This window comes from Castor canadensis, chromosome 3 (genome assembly GCF_047511655.1).
Source record: "Castor canadensis chromosome 3, mCasCan1.hap1v2, whole genome shotgun sequence".
NCBI lineage: Eukaryota > Metazoa > Chordata > Mammalia > Rodentia > Castoridae > Castor > Castor canadensis.
In genome coordinates, this window is record NC_133388.1 from 103,551,563 (window position 1) to 103,578,208 (window position 26,646).

General features: G+C 37.9%; 1 protein-coding gene and 1 non-coding gene across 9 annotated transcripts in view; both read right to left on the reverse strand.

Moving 5' to 3' along the window:
• Spidr (scaffold protein involved in DNA repair) overlaps positions 1-26,646 on the reverse strand; it is a 388,190-nt gene that overhangs the window by 32,133 nt on the left and 329,411 nt on the right. The window lies entirely within an intron of this gene.
• On the reverse strand, positions 9,395-9,501 carry LOC141421982 (U6 spliceosomal RNA). Its single transcript, XR_012446651.1, has one exon. It is a non-coding gene; the product is annotated as a U6 spliceosomal RNA (small nuclear RNA).

Here is a 26,646-nt window from a genome sequence, read left to right on the forward strand (position 1 = left end):
TGTTTTGTATAGGGGCTTGAACTCAGGGCCTTCACCTTGAGCCACTCTAGGAGCCATATATATACACATATTTTTTTTGTGAAGAGTTTTTCGAGATAGGTCTCTTGAACTATTTGCCTGGGCTGGCTTTGAACTGTGATCCTCCTGAGTAGCGTGGATTACAAGTGTGAGCCACTGGTGCCTGTGAGATCAGATTTTTTTTTTAACTAAGTATATATTTGGGGTGTAAATTTTTCTTAAAATTTGTATGCAGTTGCTAATTTCTCTGTACTTATTATTGTGGTGATACTCATAACTCTCCTGGAATACTTCAAGTCATTCTTTCTCAAAGTGGGGCCTGAGGGCCCTGGAGGACCTGGGAGGCTTTCAGGTACCCTGTAATGTCAGAGCTACTTTCTACTAAAAAACCCTCATTTTTCTCATCTTCATTCTCTCATGAAGGCTCACTAAAGAGCCTTCTAGAGACCCAAGACACATGATTTTACAACAGACTGAATTCACAGCACAGTGAATAATCTGTCTTCTATTAAACCAGACAGTAAAGAAATCTGCAAAAACATAAGCCACTGCCACTCTTGAAATGAAATTAATGTTTGTTTTAGAAAATATTTTTTCACAAAAAATGTTATTTATGAGCTGGGTGTGGTAGTTCACATGTGTAATCCCAGTACTTGGGAGGCAGAGACAGGAGGATCTTGAGTTTGAGGACAGCTGAGGATATACAGGGAGACCCTGTCTCAACAAACACCTAAAAAACTAGCTAGCATTTGTTGCCCTTAACGCAGAGAAACTAAAGCAGATATCTTAAAAGCAACTGAGGCCAATAGGAAAAGGGGACCAGGAACTAGAGAAAAGATTAGATCAAAAAGAATTAACCTAGAAGGTAACACACATGCACAGGAAATCAATGTGAGTCAATGTTGTATAGCTATCCTTATCTCAACCAGCAAAAACCCTTGTTCCTTCCTATTATTGCTTACACTCTCTCTACAACAAAATTAGAAATAAGGGCAAAATAGTTTCTGCTGGGTATTGAGGGGGTCGGGGGGAGAGGGAGGGGGCGGAGTGGGTGGTAAGGGAGGGGGTGGGGGCAGGGTGGACAAATGTCCCAAGCATTGTATGCACATATGAATAATAAAAGGAAAAAAAAATAAACAACAAAAAAAACTGAAAAAAAAAATGGGGCACTAGTGGCTGATGCTGTAATTCTAGCTATTTGGAAGGCAAGCTTGGGCAAATAGTTTGAGAGACCCCACCTTCAACATAACCACAGAAAAGTGATTGAAAGTGTGCCTAAGCAGTAGAGTGCCTGCTTTGCCTGAGTTCAAACCTCATTCCCACAAAAAACCCCCCCAAAAACCAAACCCAAAAAACTGAAATGAGCTATACAATTTTAATTTCTAATAAAGTAAACATTGATCATTATAACTTCACATTTAAAAATAAACTCTTTATGTCCTCAATACTTATTAAAGAGTATAAAGGGGTCCTGAGATGAAAAGTTTGGTGCTGCTCAAGACTGGCTTTCCCCTAACCCCTCTCTATCTCCCTCCCTTTTCTGCTTGATGAGGCTGCATGCTACAAGCTATGCATCTGCCTTCACACAGCAGTTGCTCTAAGTGCCCAACTGCCACTCATCATTGGGAGAGAGGAATTCATGCATTTTTGGTGGATATTTTATATATAATCTTGATTTGGCCTGAGAAGTGAGTTATTCATATTAATGAATTGTTATTAACAAACCCAAGAAACTTAGCCAGGAATCCTATTTGCAGTTGCAAAAATAACTTTTCATTCTTTGTAAAACTAGGTCAATGCATGTTTATTATTTGTAAATAATGTAATGCCTCCTAACTCCATTATTTCCTATGCCTCAAAGTGTAACAAGAAAAAAAATAGTTATAAGGGCAGGCCAACTTGCAGTGCTGTGACAGGACTATGGAGGACTGTGAGGAAGAGCCCTGGGGGCAAGAGGAGCTCCTTAGCAACTGTCTCCAGGCTGCAATATCATACCCATGCTACGGTATAGACAACCTGCTCATCCAGCCCAGAAGGCTCATCTCTGGCTCTGGGTGTTGCCTAGGCTCCTACTGTAAACGCCACATCAGTGCTATAGACAGTAGCAAGAACCACTGTTAACTTTTGTGGGAGGGATAGGTGAGAAGAGGCAGAAAGGCTTCCTATGACTCAGTCTGAAGCATTTATGCCCCACCTCACACTCTCTTCCTAGGACATGCTGCCATTTGAAATCCTCTTGCTTGGTTAGTGCTTGTTTCATGCCCTCATAAGATTCTGAGCCTCCTGAGTGTAGGCCCAGTGCAACTATTCTAGATGAACCTGACACATAGTAGGTGTGTCCCAACAGTGACTGGAGGGGCAAAGGTACCCTTTGGTACTGATGGTCGACCTGCCATCCTCCCTAAGTCTCACCTGCCACCACTATACCATGAATACACACAGTGCTTCAGCAACACTGGCACCTATCACATATTACGAGCATCCCTAAGTGCTTCCATTTGAGAATTCTTCATGAGCTCTGTAATCACAACTCCTATGTCAGTACTCAGCAGGCTAAGGTAGGAGTATTCAAGTTTGAGTCCAGCCTGGGCTACTTAGTGAGTTCAAGGGCAGTCTGGGCTACACAGTGAGAACCTGTCTCAAAAAACAACAAAAAAGAATGTCTTCTAGAAAACAGCTCATAAAGTCACCCTTATAGAAACAAGACACCTTAAATGAACAACAAACATTTGCCCTAATACTGAAATGCAGGGTAGATATGAATAGCCCAGGAAATTACTAACAAATTAGTAGGGGCCACAGAAACTTTAAGACCCTAACAAGATTAGATTAGCAGTGATTAAAATGTATTCTTAGGCTGGTGGGACAATAAAATGGGATGGTCACTTTGGAAGACAGTTTGGCAGTGATCCAACAATTCCACTCTTATGTGTCATAGAAGTGAGTACTTATATCCGCATAGAAACTTGTTAAGTGAATGTTCACACCAGGATTATTCATGATAACCAGAATGTAGAATAACTCAAATGTCTACCACCTGATGAATGGATAAACAAATCTGATGTCTATACAATAAAATACTATTCAGCCATAAAAAGGAATAAAATTCTGATACATTTTACATCTGCATACATGAAAGACATTGGATACAAAAGGTTAAACACTGTATGATTTTATACATATATATATAATGTCCAGAATAGGTAAATCCATACAGATATAAAGTAGTGTTAGAAAGTAGTGTTTTGCTAGGGGCTGGGGATAATGAGGGACTGCTAATAAGTATGAGGTTTCTTTTGGGGGGCAACTAAAATGTTTTGAAATTAGATAGTGATGGCTGTCCAACTTTGTGAATATCATAAAAAAACCCCAATATTTTGTGTTTTTTTTCCCTTTTTTATTTATTTATTTATTTTATTATTCATATGTGCATACAATGCTTGGGTCATTTCTCCCCCCGCCCCCACCCCCTCCTTACCACCCACTCCGCCCCCTTCCTCTCCCCCCCACCTCCTCAATACCCAGCAGAAACTATTTTGCCCTTATTTCTAATTTTGTTGTAGAGAGAGTATAAGCCATAATAGGAAGGAACAAGGGTTTTTGCTGGTTGAGATAAGGACAGCTATACAGGGAGTTGACTCACATTAATTTCCTGTGCATGTGTGTTACCTTCTAGGTTAATTCTTTTTGATCTCACCTTTTCTCTAGTTCCTGGTCCCCTTCTCCTATTGGCCTCAGTTGCTTTTAAGATATCTGCTTTAGTTTCTCTGCGTTAAGGGCAATAAATGCTAGCTAATATTTAGATGTCTTACCTATCCTTACCCCTCCCTTGTGTGCTCTTGCTTTTATCATGTGCTCAAAGTCTAATCCCCTTGTTGTGTTTGCCCTTGATCTAATGTCCACATATGAGGGAGAACATACGATTTTTGGTTTTTTGGGCCAGGCTAACCTCACTCAGAATGATGTTCTCCAGTTCCATCCATTTACCAGCGAATGATAACATTTCGTTCTTCTTCATGGCTGCATAAAATTTCATTGTGTATAGATACCACATTTTCTTAATCCATTCGTCAGTGGTGGGGCATCTTGGCTGTTTCCATAACTTGGCTATTGCATCAGTGCTTCTTTGTGATGGATTTTTTTCAAGATAGGGTTTCATGAACTATTTGGACTGTCCTCAAACCATCATGAGTTTAAAATGATAAACTTTACGGTATTTAAATTATATCTCATACAAACTTACAAAAATGTATCATTGAGCTGGGGATGTAGCTCAGTGCTTGCCTAACATGTATGAGGCCCTGGGTTCCATCCCTACCACTGAAAAGAAAAAAAAGTTGTCATTAATTTAAGACAGGGGTCTCTAGCAAGAACTCTAACCCTCAATTGAAATACTTCCATTGTTGTACCTTCTTCCAGCTCTGCTTAATGATTTTGCTATAAGTTGTTATCCGTTTTCCCTTTCTGAGCAGCCCCTGCACAAACTAATCTCAAAGCTTCCAGGAAACAAAGGGCTGGGACTTCTGCAACAAAATAGTAATGCTTTTATCTTCACTGGAGAGCTGACACAAGACCCACAGGTGGTGCTAGGATGAGACAGGAGGAAAGAGAGGCCAGGGGAGACTGAGATGATTATCAATGCCCTTTGTTTGGAATAGCCTCTCTTCCTTTTCCTAAGAAGAGACAGGCATGTTGGGACATGTGGGCTTCATGTGACACCTGGTGCTTGGCCATGAGTCACCCTTTAACAAGTGTGCCTGAAGTCCTGGTGAGCCAGGCATGCCGCTGTTGGCACCAGCTCTGCAATGGTGGATGTGCCAGCCTTGCACCTGTGCTCTTCAGAGGATAGACATTATATGTGTGCTGGGCCCAGTGTTTGTTGATGCTATGGAAAACATGAATTAGAATATGAAAAATAATTCATTCATTTCACCTTGGGTCTCCATGAACATCTGTATAAAGATGTTGCCAGCTTTCAGCTGGATTTCATACTTAAACCTTCTTACTATGGCAATGTGAGGTGTTACTGGAATATACACCATAAAACAGTATTTCATTAATAATGTGGGGTGATGATCATGACAGCAACAACAGCTAATATGCATATTTACTAAGAATACACCATCTGCTGGGGCCCTGACATCAGTCCCTGCCTTGTCAGAGCAGCCTCTTAATAACTAGGGGGATGAGTTTTCCCCAAGGAAATCAGATCAGATCAGGCTTCTGACTCCAGAAGAGAATTACTCTAAGTTTCCTAAAACTAGTTCACTGGACTGCAGAAAGATACTTTGTAAATTGAAATTAATTGTAGGAAATGAAGAAAAAAAGGAAATTAAAACACACACCCAAAATTTGGTCTTTTGTACTGTTCATTTGAATCAGAGCTTATATTAGTATTATATTAGTGCTTATATTATATAATCAGTGCTTATGTTATTATATGATTAGGTAAGATGAATTTGCAACTATGGGATGTCTCTCACATTCTACAGAATATTTGCTAGTTATATTAAAAATGCCCTTCCAAGGAGGCTACTTAAAAAGCTAAACATTGATCTACCATTTGATCCAGCAATACCACTCTTGGGGATATACCCAAAAGACTGTGACACAGGTTACTCCAGAGGCACCTGCACACCCATGTTTATTGCAGCACTATTCACAGTAGCCAAGTTATGGAAACAGCCAAGATGCCCCACCACTGACGAATGGATCAAGAAAATGTGGTATCTATACACAATGGAATTTTATGCAGCCATGAAGAAGAACGAAACGTTATCATTCGCTGGTAAATGGATGGAACTGGAGAACATCATTCTGAGTGAGGTTAGCCTGGCCCAAAAGATCAAAAATCGTATGTTCTCCCTCATATGCGGACATTAGATCAAGGGCAAACACAACAAGGAGACTGGACTTTGATTACATGATAAAGCAAGATCACACAAAGGAGGTATGAGGATAGGTAAGACACCTAAAAAACTAAGATAGAATTTGTTGCCCTCAATGCAGAGAAACTAAAGCAGATATTTTAAAGCAACTGAGGCCAATAGGAGAAGGGGACCAGGAACTAGAGAAAAGGTTAGATCAAAAAGAATTAACCTAGAGGGTAACACACATGCACAGGAAATCAATGCTAATCAACTCCCTGTATAGCTATCCTTATCTCAACTAGCAAAAACCCTTGGTCCTTCCTATTATTGCTTATACTCTCTTTTCAACAAAATTAGAGATAAGGGCAAAATAGTTTCTGCTGGGTAGTGAGGGGATGGGGGGAAAGGGAGGGGATGGGGATTTAGGGAGGGGGTGGGGGAAGAGGGGAGAAATGACCCAAACATTGTATGCACATATAAATTAAAAAAAATGCCCTTCCTCATATCAAGATTTGGGATACAAAATTATCAAGTAGTATAACTTTGTAGAAAAACAAGTTCTTTATACATTTCTATTGTATTTTATCAGTACCTCTCTCTCTCAAACACACACGGACTCAATTGCATGGGAAATAAGGAACTCCTGCAACATGTTACTGTCTGAAACTGTACAAAGTTCTTGGTCTCTCTCATGTCCCAGGTGGCACTTAGCATTTCAGAAGCATCACATGATCACCCATTGAAGGCAGAAACACCCATGCTTTTACAGAAAATCTGTCAGGTCATATCTCTTAGACATTGTGTTTTTACCAAACATTATTATAAATGTGGTTCTGATATCTGAGAAAAAACTTTGCCTCCTTATAATTCTTTTATTATCATGAATTCACATATCAAGTAGCCTTTTTTCATATATTCTTTCAAATATTGAACCTGTGACTTCTATTAAAATAATTTACATGGAAGATAGGTGCAGTGTCTGCAATCCCAGCATCTGGGAGGCTGAGGCAGGAGGATTGAGAGTTCTTTGCTCGTCTAAGATTACATAACAAGGCCCTGTCTCAAGAAAAAAAATTTTTTGGCTGTTAGTGGGTTTGAATTCTGGGCCTTGCACTTTCTGGACAGGGGCTCTACCACTTGAGCTAGTCTTCCAGCTCTTTTTGCTTTAGATATTTTTCAAAGAGGGTCTTGAATTTAAGCCCAGGCTACATGGACAGAAATCCTATTTTTTTTTTAAGAAAGTATAATATGTAAGATTTATTTTTTTTAATTTTTATTTTTTAATTATTCATATGTGCATACAATGCTTGGGTCATTTCTCCCCCCTGCCCCTACCCCCTCCCTTACCACTCACTCGCCCCCTCTCTCTCCCCCACCCCCTCAATATCTGGCAGAAACTATTTTGCCCTTATCTCTAATTTTGTTGAAGAGAGAGTATAAGCAATAATAGGAAGGACCAAGGGTTTTAGCTAGTTGAGATAAGGACAGCTATACAGGGAGTTGACTCACATTAATTTCCTGTGCATGTGTGTTACCTTCTAGGTTAATTCTTTTTGATCTCACCTTTTCTCTAGTTCCTGGTCCCCTTCTCCTATTGGCCTCAGTTGCTTTTAAGGTATCTGCTTTAGTTTCTCTGCGTTAAGGGCAACAAATGCTAGCTAAGTTTTTAGGTGTCTTACCTATCCTCACCCCTCCCTTGTGTGCTCTCACTTTTATCATGTGCTCATAGTCCAATCACCTTGTTGTGTTTGCCCTTGATCTAATGTCCGCATATGAGGGAGAACATACGATTTTTGGTCTTTTGGGCCAGGCTAACCTCACTCAGAATGATGTTCTCCAATTCCATCCATTTACCAGCGAATGATAACATTTCGTTCTTCTTCATGGCTGCATAGAATTCCGTTGTGTACAGATACCACATTTTCTTGATCCATTCGTCAGTGGTGGGGCATCTCTGCTGTTTCCATAACTTGGCTATTGTGAATAGTGCCGCAATAAACATGGGTGTGCAGGTGCCTCTGGAGTAACCTGCGTCACAGTCTTTTGGGTATATCCCCAAGAGTGGTATTGCTGAATCAAATGGTAGATCAACGTTTAGCTTTTTAAGTAGCTTCCAAATTTTTTTCCAGAGTGGTTGTACTAGTTTACATTCCCACCAACGGTGTAAGAGGGTTCCTTTTTCCCCGCATCCTCGCCAACACCTGTTTTTGTTGGTGTGACAGCAATCCTATTAATGCTTCCACATAGCTGGGTGATAACTTTTATTGGTTGAAATGGGGTCTTGCTAATTTTTGTCTTGTCTGGCCTCAAATTGCTTCATCCTGAACTCTGCCTTCTGAATAGGTAGATTGATTATAGGTGTGAGCCACTATGCTGGGCAAAAAAATTTTTTACATGGCATATCAAGTAATGAAGAGGAAAATAACAAAAACACCCTTTACCAAGTGACTGGGCTCTAACATGTGTATACATACACACACATTTTTTTTGTGATAGGGATGGAAAGTAGGACTTTACGTCAGGCAAATGATCTATCAATGAGCTACAACCCTATCCTTAACCAAATTAGTAAACAATCTGAACTGCTCCATGTATAACCCCAGGAAAGTGGGAGTGCACAAGTCTGCGACCTTCCCCACCTGTTTTTCAGGTGGGGAGCTATGTGAATGCCTCCTCTGAAGCTGGCGCTTTTGAGGTTGTGTCCTTGGACTCTCATACCTCCCTCCTATCAGGGAAAGGAACACAAGTGAGGGTGGTAGCTTATCTCACCGGTAGTCAGCCAATTGGCCCAGGCTACCCTGTCCCCAAGTATCTCCAACCCTAGGGCACTCCAGTGCCATCAAGCTATACTGCACTTCAGGCTGCCATAACGGAAGGAGAATTTGTTCTTTACCATTTAAAAGCAGGTTTTAACCCCAGATTCCCACTTTTCCATCATATGATATAGTGTAAAATATTTATTCTTGATAAGCGTTATGATTCCTATCTGTGGGCCCGGCATAGTGGCGCACATCTTGAATCCCAGCACTTGGGAGGCAGAGGTAGAAGGATCAAGAGTTGGAGGCCACCCTGGGTGGTTTAGCACCCTCCCCCAAACAAAAGATCCTCATCTGTGAAATGTGTAAAATAATACCTACTACTCTTAGAGGTTATTTTGAGAATCACACTTAACACATATGGTAGGTTTATTATTTTTTTTATAAACATCCACTCATCTTATTTGTACTTCACTGTTTCCCTGGTGCTAGAGTGAATCTCACTTGACCTGTAAGCAGGTTTTTGGGTGTAGTAAGAGACACAGCCTCTTATTATAACTCCACTTTGATAGGTATGAGGTCAGCTAGCCAGTTCAAATGGTATATGACACTTCCTCAGGCCTGCCCTGAGGCCATGAAAACAAATCCAGTTACATCCTCTGGCTCTGCAATTCCTCTTTGAGAATGCTACCCTAAGGAAAAATACCATTCATGACCTCAAGGTATGCAAAGATTTCTTTCTTTTTTTTTTTTAATATGGAATGCTTCACGAATTTGCATGTCATCTTTGTGCAGGGGCCATGCTAATCTTCTCTGTATTGTTCCAATTTTAGTATATGTGCTGCCGAAGCAAGCACCAAAGATTTCTTAAACAAGTATAAAAAGAAAATACTAACCATAAAGGAAAAGACTGATGAATTAGATAAATTGGTACTTTTGCTAAAAGAAAGAACAAAAAGATAAGCCACGTATAGCACATAAGCCATATGTAAGGAATGGAGGACTCATATTCAGAATATATAAAGAATATATCCCCAAAGAAAAATAAGCAAAGATTTAAATAGTACTTCTCCAAAGAGGGAATATAAATGGCCAATTCAGAGCAAGAGGTTCTTGGCCTCTAGTAAGTAGGAACTGAAACTTAATCCACAATTAAATTCCACTAGATTAGATTACACTAGAGACCCATCAGGCTGAAAAAAATCTGCATAATGTGGAAAAAAATAAACACAGGAAAAGGCATCTACATATACCAAATGATGGAAGGAAAATGGAGCAGCAGGAACCCTTTGCAATGTTAACAAGCATAGCCACTGGATTTCTACTTTGGGAAGAAAGTCTAACAATATCTAGGGAAGGTGAAGAACCTTTCCTACCACGTGCACACTTGGGCCCTATAGGACACACAGCAGGGGCTCCTGCACTGTCTGTGATGGTCAGAAATACTAAGAACAACTGCATGTCTCAACAGATTGTGGTTACTGCATAAAAAGGGGGAAGATGAAGGAGCCAGAACTATGTGCAATAGAGGAATGACTCTCACAAAGTTTATGAGTTTAACAAAAGATGAAGAATACAACACACACTCACACAAGATTGAGCAACCCCTATGCCTGGGGTTCTCTCGTGTGTAGCTAGCCACAGGCGTCTCTGGTGGGTGAAAGAAGCAATCATTTGTATAAAGTTCAAAAACAGGCAAACCTAGTTTTAAGGACGAACATCAAGTAGTAAGACTGTACAGAAACACATGCAAGAAAGCTCAGAATAGCCAAGATCTCTAGGATGCAGTAAAGGGAGTGAGAGATGTGAGGAGGGACATGTAACAGGTGGCTTCTGGATACTGGCCACATTTTCTTTCATGAACTTGGTGATGGCTTAATAGGTATGCTTTATTTATTCATTTATTATTCATTACATACTACAATTAAGTACTATTTCATGTTTGTTATATTTCATGGTAAAAAGGGTAAATATACAGAATAAGTAAAGGAGATAAATACATAGACATATGAAGCTATGTGCTTTACTCTGAAGTGGCTAAAAGGGTAGACAACCTGAATGCCTATCAAGAGAGGTGTATCCTCATGAGATTAAGTGGAAGAAGCAAATCATGATCTCTTTGTTTATAGGTATGTTTACAGTAGTGCATAAAAGTATGGAAGAGTGCTTATTGGGCTGAATATCTAGTGAGTAAAGGAAAAAGAGATTATTAGATTTCCTTTATAATTTATGTTAATTATTTCAACAGCAACAAACAATAAATGCAGTGGCTATATTATTAGCTCATTTGTGGAAAACAGTGAAAGACCTAATTTGAGAATTTTCACAAAAGTGTGCTACAAGTTCAACAACTTCATGACAATCTACCCTGCTGCTGGAAGTTCTAGGAAGAGATTAAATTCTCTTGTTTTATTTTTTAACAGTAATAAAAATTCTTTCTTTTTTAATAAAAATTTTTATTAGGATATATTCATTGTACAGGGGGGACTCATAGGCTTATATTATACATTGGTTAGATCACCTCACCGTCTCTCCCCCTCAACCCTCCTCCCCACCCCACTTAAAGCAATTGCAAGGTTTGTTTGTTCTAGTTCATGTAAGTATATGAAGTCCATCTACCATATACCCTTACCTTAATCTCCTAAAAACTGTCTTTCTTAAAAGCTCATATGTTTATTGATAATTAATAAAGTGCCTAAATAAACTGAAAAAAAAAACCCCTTCACTAAACCCAAAGCATGGATTATAATTATTTACTGTGGATCTGATACTCTTCCTGGTTACTCAGGACAATTCCAGTAGAGCTAGCTTATTGCTATTGTTTAACAAAAACAGTAAGAATTTAGTATCACTGATAAGAAATTGTCATATTTTTAATTTGAGAGCCAGGAATGATAGCTATAAAGCAAATTGGAAATTTACAGGAATGAATTGCCTGAAAACTGGAAGTAATGAAATGTCAGCTGCAGTACCAAAAACACAGGCTTTGGAATTTGATGGACCTGGCTGGAGGCCCAGTTCACAAACATGGAGCCACGTTTCTTAATCTCAGTCAGCTTCAGGATCTTTATCTGAAAAGTGAATACCATTACTTAATTTGTCAGCTAGTTTGAGGGGTTAAAGAAAAGTGAATATAGTGATAGTCAAACTTTTTTTTACTTTCAGCATCCATATCAACAGAAAGATAATTTTCATTGGCAAATTACAAAGATTTGAGTATTCTATCTAAAATTAAAATCCATAAGGTTCTCAAAATTTGACTATGCAGTTAATAAAAACATATGTAATGGGAGGCTGAGGCTGGAGGATTGCGAGTTTGAGGCCAGCCTGGCAACATAATGAGACTCTGTCTCAAGAAAAAAAAAAGAATACTTAAAATAAGTATCTGAATTTCTTATTTGAGATTAACAAAATAATATTTTCATTCTGCTTCTGAATCATTGCTAGCCAGTGTCCCCATGATAATGGCCATAGGCTGAGAGAATAATAACATATTGAACATGTGAAATGTTTATATCAGTAATTAACCCTCAATTGCTTCTTTCAAACTGTGCTGCTGTAGTCTTAAGGATCTGGGTAGGGAGGCTATGGTGGCCTGACCCACCTACCTCTCAGCTTCAAAAGGAACAAATAGCTGCATATGCTCCATATGTAAGATTGAGCTTCCTCTTTAGATTTCTATTAAAAAAGGAGAGTCTGAAAGTTTTAAAACTACTGACCTTCTTCTAATAGGTAATTAAGATTTTTGTGGGGAAAAGGATAGGCAGGGGTGGATTTGTAAAAGAAGGAATAAATGAAAAAGAAAAAACACTCCATGCCAATACTGAATCCTAGACTATTGCTGCGAGGGTTTTAATTAGGTTAAATTACAAACCTGGAGGGATATAGTGTTTTTTTTCTTTTTAGCTGTACTGGTGGCTGAACTTCAGGGCTTCGAGCTTGTTAGGCTGGTACTCTACCACTAGAGTCACACTCCTCTCCTTTTCTCCCTTCCCTCCCTTCCCTATTTCTTTCTCCCTTTCCTCCCTCTTCTTTCATTCTTTGGTACTGGGGATGGAACCTTATTTATTTGTTTGTTTGTTGTGGTACGGGAGTGGAACTCAGGGCCTTGGTGTGCTTGGCAAACACTAAACCACTGAGTTACATCCCAGTCCCTTTGGTTATTTTTCAGATAGGATCTCCCTTTATGACTGGGCTGACCTGGACCTCAATCGTTCTAGTTATGCTTCCCACCTAGCTGGGATGACAGCTAGGAGAGATCCCGCCTAGCTGGGATGACAGGTGTGTGCCACTGCTTTTATTGATTGGGATGGGGTCTCATGTACTTTTTGCCCAGACTCACCTCAAACCACGATCTTCCTCCTGAGTAGCGGGGATTACAGGTTTGAGTAACCATACTCAGCCTGACATTTGTTTTTAATGTCTATCAGCTGATTTCCTGTTTTTATTTTTCAATTTGCTTTAATTAAATCTCTGCAATTCTCCTGATCTAGGATTAGAGGCATGAGCCACCAGCATCTGGCACTCTGTACTTTTAATTCCAATGGCTTAATTATCTGTTCTTTACCATTATCATCAGGGAATTGACAAGGCCTGGAGATTTCTAACTAGATTAATTTTCTTCCTTGGGAAAAAATAGAACACTTTCAGATTCCATCATTCTTCTAAATTACTCTTTTCTTTCTCTTCCCATTTTGCTTGTAAAAGCACAAGTCTTAAATTGGCTAGATCTGTACTTTTCAGTTTATTCAAAAGGAGAAAAAACACCCCACAGATGGAAAGAGCCAATTGTGGTTTTTTTTGGGTAGTACTAGGGTTTAAACTCAGACCTTGAACTTGCTAGGAAGGTGTTCTACCATTGGTACCTCCAGTTCTGTTTTTGCTTTAGCTGGAGCTCCTTCAATCTTTCCCTCCTCTTCCCTCCCTTCCCTTTCCCTTTCCTTTCCTTTCTCTCTCCTCCCCCCAATTTTCCCCCCAATTTCGTTTTTGCTAGGGGCTGGCCTTGAATCCTTATCCTATCATCTCTTCCTCCTATAGCTGGGATCACAGGTATATGCCATCATGCCTGGCCTGAAGAACCACTTAATGTGTTGTTTTATAGTACATAAAACATTTCATGTACAGGATCTTATTGACTACTAACTCACTTAGGGAATAGATGTTATTTATCCTGACTTGATACCCAAGGAAGATGGGACTGGATCAATCAGCACACATAAGATTCAATGTATGCACTGAGATACATGAGTTCAAAGGCCAGTTCTCTGAATCAGTACTGTATCATAGCTGCCTCCCCTTTGACCAGGGTCACTACTGCCTGGTGCACATTTTTGTTTTTTTTTTCAACCAGCAACTCCTCTCACATAATCAAATAACAGTCAAATAATTCAGAGCTAATGGGGTTCTACTTTGTCCTTGGTTACGTGGGAGTAGATAGTGAAGTAAGGGAAGAAGGCCAAAGTAACTTAAAATTAAGAATTTTTGTTCTTTATAGCCAAGAATTTCTTTTTTTATACTTTATTTTGGTTAAGATTTCATCATTAACTAATCAGGTTTTTATTGAATGCTCTGCTGTTATGGAGGACACAAACTAAACCAACACCTGGGCCATTTGGTGTATTTCTGATCATACAATGGTAAATAAGCCAACGGGTGGGAGAATAATCTCATTCTACCCTGATACTCTCCATAGGCCTCTGCCTACAAACTGGAGGGACCTCTGAGCTTTGCCCAAGCTCCTTGTTGGTGAAGCCTTTCCCACCTACTGCAGAAAGTCTAATTAACCTGCTGCCCTCTAGAGTAGGAAAGACTTGAGGACTGGCACCGACTTCATTTATATGCAGGATAAGGTGCTGCTGAGTGAATGCATAAGTTATGGAGAACTCCATATAAAAGACTATAGTCAAAGCAGAACTTAGTTATGTAATTGCAATAATGAGAATTAATTTTTGTTGAATAGTGGTAACTACAGTCCAAAAGTTTAAAATATGTTTTGCTTCAGTAGCTGAAGGGAAGGTGCTTGGGGTAATAGCATTGGCAATGGTAAATGCTTACTCTACACAGTTCATGTGATGTAGATTTTTCCTTTTTTTTTGTGGTACTGAGTTTTGAACTGAGGGTCTCACATTTGCTAGGTGAGCACTCTATCACGTGAGCCACTGAACCAGCCCACATTGAACCAAGCTCCTCATGTGTGCTAAACCCATGCTCTATTGCTAAGCTACCCACCTCCCCAGCCCTCTACATACTTCAGAGAGAATCTTTAAAGTGGTTTGTGGTTCTCATTCATCTTTCTTTCTGTGATCAACCTGGGGTGGGGGCTGTTCCAGCCTTGTTATAGTCTGTTGTTTTCTCTTTGTTTGCTTTAATCAATGTCTTGATTTTCAATCTCATTGAATCTGTTTTCTTATCTTAAGGAGCTTCCATTGAAAGATAAAGATGATACTGATTTAGAGAGTTGTCCATTTTGGTAAACAAGTCCTTGCCCTTAATTTCCTCCAAATATCCTTCATGGCCAAGGTTAATAGTAATTGGCATTTCCAGGCTGAGTATGTAGCTTAGCAGTAGAAAGTCTGGTTAGCCATGTGAGGCCCTGGATTCAATATCCAGCATGCTCATTCCCAGCAAATTGGAATTTTCATTTTGAGTCAATACTCCTTATGTTGTATCTTTTTGATACATGTAAAAATATGCCCGGAAGTTCCATTTAAAAACTACACTTTTTCTGAACAGACTTATGAAACATTTGTAGCCATTTTCATAATTCTGTATATGCACTTTTTAGATAATCAGTTCAATTTTATGTTTTTAAATTGAGATAAAATTCATAAGATAACCATGGATTTGCCTGACCTGAACATTTCACATGAAGGGAGGCATACAATATGCACCCTTTGGGTCTAGATTTTTTCACTTCTCACCACATTTTCAGGTCCACCCATGACATGACGTTCCTTTTAGTCATTTCACATTGGACTTAGTAAAATCTCTTTTATGGCTACTTCACATCTTCTTTTGAAGATGCTGTCTTCCTTTACTTTTCATTCTGTTTCTGTGTTTGCATGGGGGTAATGTTTTTGGGACAATGAACAGTTTGATTTAATTATAACCCTCTGAATTTTATCAATGCTATGTTTCATATACTTCTACATTGGGTATGTAAATTCTCCTCACTCCTTAATTAAGCCATTGAGAATTCACGATTACTTAGCAGATGATGAACATGAAGAAACTCAGACACTATGCTAAGCAAAATAAATCAGTTTCAAAACCACAAATATTACACAATACCACTTATATGAGGTACCCAGAGCAGTCAAATCATAGAGACAGAGAATAGAATGGTGGCTCCCAGGAGGTGAAGGGAAGAGAGAATGGGGAGTTATTGTTTAATGAACAGAGAGTTCCAGTTTTGCAAGATGAAGAAGAGTTCTGGAGATTTACTGTATGACAATGTGAATGTAACTAACACTACTGAACTGTACATATAAGAAATGGCTAAGATAAAAAAATTTATGTTATATGTTTTTACCTTCCCCCCCCAAAAAAAAGTGGTTAGGTGAAATGTGATAGTTACAAACTTCTCATACTGAAGTACGAGATACATGCCAATATGTGTGCCATATGTATAACACTGGAATTTATTTTAAAAAAGCAAGCTAAATTCAAGTAATGTTTAACAATAAAGTAAATGTAACTTATATTATACGAAATAAATAAAAATGAGTAAGTGTAATCATAAAACAGAACTAGTGCAATGTTGAGAAAGTAAGTAGCATCTGAATCTTTTTAAAAAGTCTTGAGTGAAATATAAAAATTTTTATATTAATAAATTTAGAAAACAAAGGAAAATATAGTAATTTCATTATCAGTTGAGGTAAATTAGAAAATGGAAAATCATAACTAAATTTAAAATACTGTATCTGGAAGCATTGACCAATATTTTATTATTTTTAATTATAAACCTTTTTCAAATTACAAAGGGTTAGTTATTTCTTTCACATTTATTTAGAAACCAGGAAGAAAAGAAAAAGTATGGAAAGGTTTTGTGTAGATATTACATGTATTTATTTTATCTATTATTTATTTTTGAGACAGAGTCTCGCTATCTATCCCAGGCTGGCTTTGAAAATGTGATCCTCATATCTCAACCTCCCAAGTGATGGGATTACAGGCAGGAACCAAAATTCCTAGCTCTAAAACATTAAAACTAAGCCAATGTTATTAATTTGTGTATAACATTGAGTGTATAAAATACAAAATTTTTCTGGAGAGGTTAATTTCATATATAAGGGAATCAACTCATAGTATTCAATATGTTAAAAATTAAATGAGTTGAGCATACATACACACACACACACACAAAGAAAATTAGGAAATAAAAGCTTGGGTATATGATTGTGCTCTGGTACTGTATTTCTACACATTTATTTCTTATCCTAATGAGAAAATGGGTCAATGGAAATTCAAGATTAGATTTCTTTACTTTTCCTGATTATCCTCATTGTTTTTATGCAAAATATACAGCATCAAAACTTTTGGGGCTCAATACTCTGCACTGAAAAAGAGTAACAATCAACAAAACCTTTTGTTTTAATCAAATTAGGTTATTCCTTGTATTAGAACTAATTAATGTGAGTCAAGCAAAGCTGCCAAGTGTAAGTGGTCAGGGAATGAATAAACAATTGAAGTATTAGAGAATTATAAACTCTAACTATGATTTCTGTGACTTGGTTCTATGAATTCAGATTTAAAAAATATTGTTCCTCTAAAATATAATAAAAGTCACAATCCCTATTAATCTTTGGTAGAATCACTAATAAAAATAATTGTCAGTTTACAGTAACAACAAAGATATCAAGAAACAAAGGAATCAAGCAGACAGGTTATTAGGAAGATAGACTTTATTAGAAAATGTTTTGTAGGGCTTATTTTATCCTCTAAAATGCTCTGTTAAGCACACATACACACTATACCTGGAGATAAGAAGATGGCAGATTGTAGACGCACACTATGTTTCTGTGTCTCCATGAACCAGAAATAATAAAACCTAAGATACGTGGCTGACAAGGATGGTTGGACACCAGTAAAAAACAGATAGCGAATAGAGAAAATTAAAAAAAAATACTGAACTTTAGGTTTTATTTCGTTTGACTTTATTTCTGGCAATAGCCACCCGTAAATGCAATTCTGCAATCAAAACAATTGCACAGAGGTCTAAATACTGGCCAGCAAACCTTGCCCTGTCCATTGGACAGAAGCCAACTGGCAACAGTGTCCCTCTGGGAGACAAAATGAGCTGGAATTGACTTCCCTCTAATGGACTACAGCTCCAAAAGAACTGCCCAGTGCAGTGTGTACAGGTGAATATTACTGCCTATGAGAGACAAAGGCTCCCACGCCTAGCTCAGAGGGCAGATGAAACCACTCAGTTGAGACTGGATTCTGGGCCAGAGACAAAGGGAGGAAACAAAAGTAAGCAACTAGCTGCTGACAAGGAGAACAGCTACTGGGTCACCTGCATAGGGCAAGGCATGGCTTTGAGAGTGGAAGAGTGCCCTTGGCCCACTAGCTGTGTTTGGGATACCCCTCCACCTGCCTGCAACTCCTACTTTACATGCCTGGGACCAGCCCAATGAAACCCAGCAGAACAGCCCAACTCTAGGCAATTGCTATTTTACAGAACTTGCACCCACTCACTTTACCTATAGCCTCTGGTCCAGAGCTGTAATTGACCATGGAACAGAACATCATGCTTAGGCTGCACCTGGAGGGGAATCCCAGGCAATCAAGGGTCCAGATGGGAACTGTGTGAGTAAACAACAGAACTATAGACAGAAAGCTGAGGATCAGAGATTGGAGGACATCCACTATACTGAGAGATCCTAGCAGGCATACACTCTTCTCAACAGGGAAGAAATACTGATTTTTATTTTTTGTATCTCTCTTTTACAAATCTTTCTAGTAGTGCTCTGTTTTACTTCCTTCTCTATTATTTTTAATTTCTATAACTTGCAATTCCTATTAATAGAATCCTTCTCCACAACTAAACTACATTCCTACAGACTATTATTTACCTTTAGCCCACATGCTTACTCCCCGTCTCCTAACCTGCTGTCTTCCTTCATCCCTTATTTAAAAATACCCATTTAATTATTGGAGGTGTTGGGGTTTGAACTCAGGGCCTCCTGCTTGGTAGGCAGGCACTCCTAACACTTGAGCCACTCCACCAGCCCACCAACCCTTTTTTATGTTGGATGTTTTTGAAGATAAGTTCTGGTGGACTATTTGCCCAGGCTGGCTTCCAATCATGATCCTCTTATCTTTGACTCCTGAGTAGCTAGGATTATAAGCCTGATTGACCAGTGCCCGGCTAATACCTAATTTTAAACTCCTACACAAATAATTTTTACTAATCCCTTACAGTACCACATAAGAATGCTAGTGCTTTTCAAATAATGGTATTGGTGGAACATATGATGTCACCAATGGTTTTGTACAGAAACACAAGAAATATGAAAAAGCAAGGCAACATGGTATCTCAAAAAGTCAATAATCATACAACAAAGGATATGAATGATAGTGAAGGGGATGAAATCTCAAAAACTGAGCTCAAAATAATGATAATAATGATCAACAATAATGGAGGGGATGGACCAAACTGGTTCATATTATGCATAGATGGAAATGTCACAACGAAACCTCCTGACAATTATGATGTACTAATAAAGATGTTTTAAAAAATGATAAACAAGATGAAAGAGGACAAACCAAAGAGAATACAAACACCTAAATGAATTCTGTGAAAACGCAAATAAACAACTAAATGAATTCAAACACAATACAAATAAATAGCTAAGTGAACTCAGGATACAAATAAACAGCTAAATGAGCTAAAAGAAGATACAAATAAATACCTAAATGAAATAAGGAAGTCAATGCAAGACATGAAAAGGGGATTCAACAAAGATACAGAAATCTTAACAAAACAAAACAAAAACCCTCAAACTTAAATCCTAGAGATGAAAAGTTCTAGAAGTCAAATTAAAAAAAATTCAGTTGAAAGCTTCTCTAGCAGAGTAGATCAAATGGAAGACAGAATATCAGAACTTGAAACAAAGTAGATAGAACTGAAAAAATCAGATAAAGATAAATAAATACAGAATATGCAAGAATACAAGACTCAATTAAAATATCAACCTATGAGAAGATGAAGAGGTGCCAACTAAAGGGAACAGGAAACATTCAATAAAGAAATAGCACAGGAGTCTTCCCAAATCTTAAGAGATGTCCTTTCAAGTAAAGGAGGCCTTTAGGACTTCAAGCAGGCAAGACCAGAATAGAATATCTCCATGTCATATTATAGTTAAAACATTAAGTACAGAGAGCATGGAAAGAATATTGAAAGCTGTTTACCTATGAAGGCAAACTCATCAGAATAATAGCAGACTTCTCAACAGAAACTTTCAAAGCAAGCAGGGCATGGAATAATATATTTCAAGCTCTGACAGAAAACAAATGCCAATCTAGATCAGTCTACTCAGCAAGCTGTCATTCATAATTGAAGGAGAAATAAAGACCTTCTGTGGTAAACAAAACCCCAAACAATTTATGACCATTAAAACAGAACTGCAGAAGATACACAAAAGAATTATATATACAGATGAGGAAGATAAATGCAATCATGCAAATATGGGAAAAAATAAATCACACCAGATAAGTGATAAGCAAATGAGGAGTAGGGAAGAATCAAACAGACACTCAAGTATGATATATTGTAAGAACTTTTGTAAATGTAACAATGTACCCCCAGTACAAAACAAACAAACAAACAAACAAACAAACAAACAAACAAAAAACCAGATGAAAAAGCCAGGCACCACCAGTGGCTCATGCCTATAATCCTAGCTACTCAGGAGGCAGAGATCAGGGGGATCATGGTTTGAAGTCAGCCCAGGCAAATAGTTTGTGAGACCCTATCTTAAAAAAAACCTATCACAAAAAAAGGGCAGGTGGAGTGGCTCAAGGTGGGAGCTCTGAGTTCAAACCCAACTGCAGCAAAAAAACAAACCAACCGCCAAAACAACAAAATGACAGTAATTACTACATATGTCTCAATTAAAAACTCAGAATGTTAATGATCTCAATTCTCCAATCAAAAGATGCAAATTGATGGGCAGGATAAAAAAGTGAGACCCAATATTTCCTGTTGCCTACATGAGATGCACCTCATTGACAAAAACAAATAGAAATTTAAAGTTAAAGATCTTCCAAGCAAATGCAGCCCAAAAGCAAGCAGGAGTAGCCACACTAATATTTGACAAAACAGACTTAAATCAATACTAGTCAGAAGAGACACAGGTCACTTCATATTGTTAAAGGGAACAACAATTCATCAAGAGGATTTAGCTATTATAAACATATATGCATCTAAAGTTGGTGCTCCACATATGGGAGGTATGGGGATAGGTAGTAAACCCAAAAGATGAAAGCATTTGATGTCTCCACTCCAGAGGAACTAATGCAGAAACCTCAAAGTGACAGAGGTCAACACGAGAAGGGGATCAGGAACCAGTGTAAAAATCAGTTAGAGATGAATAAACTTGGGTTGTAACACATTTGTACATGGAAGCAATGCTAGGAATCTCTCTATAGCTACCCTTATCTCAACTAGCAAAAACACTTTTTCTTATTATGCTTATATCTTCTCTTCAACAAAATTAGAGATAAGGGCAGAACAGGTTCTGCCTGGAAGCGAGGGGGGATTGGGGAGAGAGGGTGGGGGTGGGGGGTAGGGGGGAGAAATGACCCAAACAATGTATGCACATGTGAATAAATGAATAAAGCAAACACTACTAAACATAAAAGCTCAGACAGACCCCAACACAATAATAGTGGGTAACTTTAATACACCACTCTTATCAACAGATACATCATGCAAACAAAGAAATCAACGAGGACACATAGAATTATTTGATACTGTAGACATGATAGCCTTCTACAGAACATTCCATCCAACAGTCACAGAACACACATTCTTCTCAGCAGCCCATGGAACTTTCTCCAAAATAAATCATATTTTAGGACACAGAACAAGTCTCATCAAATACATGGAAACTGAAAAAAAACTTCCCATGCTTTATCAGAATATAATGGTATGAAACTAGAATTCAATAACAAGTGAAACCACAGAAAACATTCTAACACATGGACACTGAATAATTCACTTTTGAAGGATCAGTGGGTCAGTGAAGAAATAAGGGAGGAAATTAAAAAAAAAAAAAAACCTCCTAGAAGTGAATGAGAATGAAAACACAACTTAGCAGAATCTAAGATAGTGCTAAGAGAAAAGTTCACAGCCTTAAGTGTTGACATTAAAAAAATCAGAGAAATTAGCTGGCGCCAATTGCTCAGTATTGTAATCCTAGCAATTTGGGAGACTGAGATCAGGAGGATTGCAGTCCCAGGCTAGCCTCAGCAAAAACTTCTAAAACATCTAACCAGCAGATGAATGTGGTGGCATGCACCTGTCATCCCAAGCTACTCAAGACGATAAGATCAGGAGGACTGAGGTTCCAGCCTAGCATGGGCAAGTGTGTGAGACACCATCTCAATGGAAAAAAACTGTCATCCCAGTGGTGGTAGTAAGCATAAAATAGGAGGATCATGGTTCAGGCTGGCTTGGGCAAAAAGTGAGACACTATCTCCAGAATAACCCAAGCAGAAAGGGCTCATGGCTCAAGTGGTAGAGTGCCTGTGTGAAGCCTTGAGTTCAAACTCAGTATAGCCCCACAAAAGAAATTCAGAGACATTACAGGTAAACAACCTAATGATACATCTCAAACTCTTAGAAAAATAAGAACAAGGCAAACCTAAGAGTAATAGACAGAAAGAAATAATAAAGATCGGGGCAGAAATTAATGAAATAGAGACTAAAAGAATAATACAAAGAATCACTGACACAAAGAATTTGTTCTTTGAAAAGATAAATGAAATTGACAAACCTTTAGCTAAACTAATGAAAAGAAAGAGGGAGAGGACCCAAATTAATAAAATTAGAGATGAAAAAGAGGAAACCACAACAAATCTAGCGAATCATTAGGGAATACTTTGAAAATTTACATTTCAATAAAATGGAAACTACAGAGGAAATGGTTAAGTTTATAGATGCATATGACCTACAAAAATTGAACCAAGAGGATACAGACCACATAAACAGAACTGTAACAACCAATGAAATTGAAGAGTAATAGAATCTCCCAACAAAAGCCTAGAAATGGATGGATTCATTTTGAATTCTACCAGACCTTTAAAGAAGAACTAACACCAATGTTACTCAAAATATTCCATAAAATGGAAGGAACATATCTCAACAAAGTAAAGGCATATATGATAAACCTATAGTCAGTATCATCCTAAATGGGAAAAAACTGAAAGCATTTCCTCTAGTCAGAAATGTTACGAGGGTGTCCACTCTCTTCATTCTTTTTTTTTCCTTTTATTATTCATATGTGCATACAAGGCTGGGTCATTTCTCCCCCCTGCCCCCACCCCCTCCCTTACCACCTACTCTGCCCCACTCCCTTCATTCTGTATTCAATGTAGTGTCAGGAGAAAGAAAAGAGATACACTAAAAGAGACAAATAGGAAAAAGTCAAATTATCCCTATTTGCAGAATACATGATCCTATAATTAGAACCCAAAAGACTCCAAAAAACTTTCACATCTGAAAAAACATTTTTGGCAAAGTAGCGGGATACAAAATCAACATGCAGTAGGTTTTCTATATACCAATGCTGAAAAAGAAATCAGGAAAAATCTTTTGTTCATAATCTCAAACAAAACAAAACAACCCCCCCAAACTAAATACCTACGAATAACTCTAACCAAGGAGGTGCAAGACCTCTACAATGAAAACTATAAAACCTTAAAGAAAGAAACTGAGGAAGATACTAGAAGATGGGAATACCTCCCATGCTCATGGATTGGCAGAATCAATATACTGAAAATGGCTATACTACCAAAAGCAATCTACAGATTCAATGTAATCCCCACCTAAATTCCAATGACATTCTTCACAGAAATAGAAAAACCAATCCTAAAATTAATTTGGAAGCACAAAAGACCTCAAATAGCCACAGCAATACTGAACAAAAACACAATGCTGGAGGTATCACAATACCTTACTTCAAAGTATACTACAGAGCCACAGTAACAAAACCAGCATTGTACTGGCACAAAAAACAGACATCTATATCAATGAAATATAATACAAGGGCCAGAAATAAATGCATGCAACTATAGCCATCTGATTTTTGACAAAGATGCCAAAATCACATCAGAAAAAAGAGTGCTTTAACAAAGTAGTACTGGGAAAACTGGATATCCACATGTAGAAGACTGAAACTAGACCCTTATCTCTCACTATGTACAAAAATAAATTAAAAATTGATCCAAGATCTTAATGTAAGAGCTGAAACTTTGAAAGTAAGAGGAAAACATAGAGAAAACACTTGAATATATAGGCATATGTGCTTCTGAATAAACCCCCAATTGTTCAGGAAATAAGAACTAGAATTAAAAAATGAGATTGCATCACATTAAAAAGCTTCTGAATAGCAAAAGAAACTATTTTCAGAATCCAAAAGAAAACCTACAGAATGGAAGAAAATCCTTGCCAGTTATTCATAGGGAAAGGGTTAATATCCAGATATATAAAGAGCTCCAAAAATTAAACACTAAAAGAATAATCCAATTAATAAATGGGCAAATGAGCAGAGTCTTCAAAAGCAGTAGTACAAATGGCTAGGGCACACATGAAGAAATAATCAACATCCTTGGTCATAAAGGAAATGCAAATCAAAACATCATTGAGACTCCATGTGACTACAGTCAGAATGGCTATCATGAGGGAAACAAACAACAAATGCTGGTTGAGGATACAGTGATAAAAGAACTCTTTTACACTGTTGGGAATGCAAATTAGTGCAGCCCCTATGGAAATCAGTATGGAGGTTGCTTTAAAAACTAAATACAATAGATTTACTTTGTATATGTGTATGAATATTGAACAATGAAACCTGCTGAAATTGTTCTAAGAAGGGGGAAGGAGCAGATAAAGGAGAATGATAGAGGGGATGAATCTAATTAAGATGCATTGTAACACATGTCAATGTCAAAATGAAACCCCATGTACAACTAATACATGCTAATAAAAACTAAAGATAGAATTACCATACGATGATCTTGCTATAATACTCCTGAGCATACTTCTGAGGGAATATAATCAGTATACAACAGATATATCTGCACACTCATGTTTCTAAGTACCACTATTCGTAATGACCAAAACTTGGAATTAGCCTAGGTGCCTATCAACTGGATAAAGAATGGAGAAAGAAAATGTGGTATATATACACAATGGGCATTATGCAGCCATTAAGAAGAATGAAGTTATGTCATTTGCAGGAAAATGAATGGAATTGGAGATCATGATGCTAAGTAAAGTAAGTCAGCTGAGAAAGTCAGATATCACATATTTTCACTCATATGTGGACTCTAGCCCTAAAAAAGGTAATGACAAGAAAGGTTCTCTTAGGGGGGTTCTGAAGGAGAGGGAAGGGCAAAATTCAGGTGAAGGGGCAGGTGAATATGTTCAAAGTATTCTATACCCATGTATAAAAATTGAACAATAAAACCTACTGAAATTGTTCCAAGAAAAGTGGCGGGGGTGGGGGACATGGATGACTGGGGAGTGGGTTTGATGAGGATACACTGTACACACATATGGAAACATCACAGTGAAATTCCTTTGTACAAGTAATAAATGCTAATAAAAATGGAAAACAGCCAGGCAATGATGACTCATACCTGTAATCTTAGCTACTGAAGAGGCAGGATCAGGAGGATCACAGTTTGAAGTCACCCTGGGCAAATAGTTTGTGAGACCCTATTTTGAAAATATCCAACACAAAAAAAGGCTGGCAGAGTGGCTCAAGCAGTAAAGTATCTGTCTAGCAAATGTGAGGCCCTGAGTTCAAACTCTAGTACTGTCAACAAAAATAACAACAAAAAAGAAACACATACATACATGCGTGTACATGCACACATGCTAAGCACTGAGGGTACAGCTCAGGGCACAGCAGTGCATTAGCATGTGCAAGGACCCTGGTTCTATCCCCAGCACTGTGGGGAGGGGAGGAATCACAGTCTAGATGACTGCAGCCCATTGTTTTAATAGAGAACCTTACAAAGAGATACTTCAGTTATGTTTCTTGTATTTACCCAAAGATGTAAGTTACACTTCTGGCAAATACATAGCAAATTTACAAGTGTAGCTATAAGAAAATTGCTTAAACAATAGGTTCAAACTTTCTTCTAAGGAAAAATGAAAAACAGAAAAAAAAAACCTTTTTTTATACAAAGCTAAAATGTCCACTCCACTAAACCTGAAAGGTTTAAAGGTCATTTCATCTGGTTCTTTCATTTTCAGACAAATCAGAGGCCACATCTGATTAGTAGCATCTATTATTAGTAGCAGAGCCACAAGCCATGTATCTTGATTCTAAGTTTGAAATACTTTTCACTATACAGAATGTCCATGTGCCTCTAAATCACAGAACATTATAGTGGCAAAATAAGTGGTTGTGCACTGCTCAAATACACAAGAAAGTCTGTAAGAAATAATGTTAAAAGAAAGGTATTTTGGAATACAAAACAACACATACACAAATATTAACAGCCAAGAAAAGTTGAGGTACAAACACTGATTATCAGAAGAGGAGATATAAATCTTAAAAAGAATTGCTTACATCACCTTCTTCTATCTACTGTTTTACTGTTATTTTTGCTTCTCTGTACATATTGTTAAATATGAACAAAAAATATCCAACTCCTAAAAAGCAATAACAATATTCATTTTTGACTTGGAATACTAGTGGTAGGAAACATTTGGCAAAAAGAAAAAAAATTCATAGGAGAAATACAGAACACACCAATAAACT